The sequence below is a fragment of the Marmota marmota genome, unplaced genomic scaffold (assembly GCF_001458135.2).
Source record: "Marmota marmota marmota unplaced genomic scaffold, marMar, whole genome shotgun sequence".
Lineage (NCBI taxonomy): Eukaryota > Metazoa > Chordata > Mammalia > Rodentia > Sciuridae > Marmota > Marmota marmota.
This window is the reverse complement of record NW_026000261.1, coordinates 7794587-7797336: the sequence shown is the minus strand read 5'-3', so window position 1 is coordinate 7797336 and position 2750 is coordinate 7794587. Positions and strand designations below refer to the sequence as shown.

The 2750-nt window shown below is 31.6% G+C and overlaps 1 pseudogene; it reads right to left on the bottom strand.

Moving 5' to 3' along the window:
* Positions 1-2036: 2036 nt before the first annotated feature.
* LOC125614294 lies at positions 2037-2254 on the bottom strand (annotated as a pseudogene).
* Positions 2255-2750: the final 496 nt, after the last annotated feature.

Genomic DNA, 2750 nt, shown 5'->3' with positions numbered 1-2750 from the left:
CCTACACTTTTTCATAGTATTATTTTATAATACTTTTTATTTCTATAAAGTCATTAGTAAAGTCCTCTTTTTCATTAGTGACATTGGTAATTTTAGTTTTTTCTTGGCCAGCCTAATTAATAATTTGTCAATTTTGTTGATTTTTCATAAAACCATTATTAATTTTCTTTTTCCCCCCACTGTTTCTTTTTCTATTCTTTGTTTTTTTCTTCTTATGCTTTATTTGGGTTTGTTTTACTCTTAATTTTGTGGTCTTTAAGATGGAAGATAACACTATCAATTTAATTTTTTTCTTTTAAAATATAAATTCTATACATTTTCCTCTAAACATCATTTTTTACTATATCCCATAAGTTTGGATGTGTTGATATTGATACCATTCATCTAAAATTATTTCCAATTTTCTTATGATTTCTTTGTCAATCCATTTGTCCTTAGGAGTGTGTTGTTTAGTTTCCACATATTTGTGATTTTCCAAATTTTGTTCTGTTACTGAGGTCGTTTCATTCCCTTGTGGTAGGAGAACATACTTTATATAATTTCAAGACTTTTAAATTTACTTAGGCTTGTTTTATGGTCAAGCATATGGACTGTGCTTCAGAATGTTCCATGTGTGCTTGAGAAGAATGTGTATTCTGCTGATGTTTCATGAAATGTTCTATAGATGTCTCTCAGGTCTAGTTGGTTAAGTGCCTTATATTTCCTTGTTGATCTTCTGACTAGCTGTTCAATCCATTATTGAAAATAAGGTATTGAAGTCTTCAGCTGTTATTGCTAAATTGCCTTTTTGTCCCTTCAATTCTGTCAGTTTTTCCTCCAATTGTTGTTGGTCTCCATTCTTAGGTGTATATATGTTTATAATTGTTATATCTTCTTGATGAATGAACATTTTATCATTATAGACTATCCTTTTTGCTTCTAGTAATAATTTTTGCCTTGAAGTGTATATTGTCATAAATTGTTATGTCTACCCCCACTGTTACATAGAATATCTTTTTTCATATTTTACTTTCAATACTTGTGTCTTTGAATATAAAATTAGTATTTTATAAATCAGCATATAATTAGATAATGGTCTTAAAAAATTGCCCTACTCATCTCTCACTTTTAATTGTAGAGCTTAAATTCCTTTATTTAATGTAACTGGTGATTACATTAACAAGGGACTGACTTCTGCCATTTTGCTATTTGCTTCTTATTATGTCTTGTATGTTTTCTGTTCTTCAATTCTTCCTTTATCACAGCTTTGTTAAAAGTGTATCTTCTAGTGTACTATTTTAATTACCTTGTTTTTATTTTTACTATAAATACTTTAAAGTTAATTTCTTAGTAGTTACAGTGTGGATTACAATTCACAATTTATAAAAATGCAGTTCACATTAATAACTTCTTTTCAAGACTATAAAAACTTGGATTCTTTATCATTTTGTTTCTCCTTTTATGCTATTATCATTTTATATGAGTATTGGTATTTTGATATATTGTGAGTCTTATTGACCTAGATTTATAATTATTGCTTTGTACAATAATAATTATTACTATTTTTAATTTCATATATTTTTTATTTCTTAGTTGCAGTTGGACACAATATCTTTAATTTATTTATTTGTTTTTATGTGGTGCTGAGGATCAAACCCAGGGTCTTGCATATGCTAGGTGAGTGCTCTGCTGCTGAGCCAAACCCCCCCCGGCCCATGTGCAGTTGTGTTTTAATTATTGTGTGTGTGTGTGTGTGTGTGTGTGTGGTGCTGGGGATTGAACCCAGGGTCTTGCGCATGCAAGGCAAGCACTCTACAACTGAGCTAAAGCCCCTGCCCTAAATTGGATTTTTAAAAAATAGTTTAAAAAATAATTTTTCATAGTGTCTTTTATATTTATTATGTAGTTTGTTTTACCACTGTGTTTTTTCACAAAAGTTTGTTTTTAAATTTACAATAGACTCCAAGACATCACTTCATTCTAGCTATAGGTGACAAAAGATGTTACAGCAGGGATCCTGGTGTTTAAATAGGAATGGAATCAAAGTCACCGTCATCTCAGGCACAAGGAACAGCTTCATTTTTGCCAGATTTCTTAATTCCACCTGTGGCCAGGGGGCCCTTCTGTGCAGCCTTTTCTTTTAGCTCCTCAAGTTTCTTCTGTTCCTCTGTTTCTGCTTAAAAGCCTCATCTTCCTCATCCATATCTCTGGCATGCTTCTTGAGCTGTTTCAGGGATTTTTTCTTGCCACCTTTGAGGGCGAATATTTTACCATTTTTTTTTTAATTTCATGTGGATTTCTGTTACTCTTTAGTGTCTTTTCATTTCAGTCCAAAGAATTCCTGTTGAAAGACCTGTGATGACTCAACTCTCTCAGTTTCTATTTATTTGGCAATGTCTTGAGTAATACTTTTGCTGGAGATGGAATTCTTGGTTGACATATTTTTCCTTTAGCTCTTTGAATATGTCAGTCCACTGTCTTTTGGCCTCCATGGTTTTTGATGAAAAATGAACCATTAATCTCACTGATGAATGTTTGTACATGATGAGTTACTTATGTCTTGCTAATCTAAAGATTCTTTGCTCTTCACATTTAATAGTTTGATTATAACGTGTTTAGGTGTGTGTCTCTGAGTTTATCCACTCCTGGGTTTTGCTAAACTTCTTAAGTGAATTTTTCAGCATATTTGGGGAATTTTCAGTCACTAGTTTTTCAAATATTTGTTCTTATCTTTTGTCTTTGTACTCTTTTTCTGGGACTTCTCCTGCGCA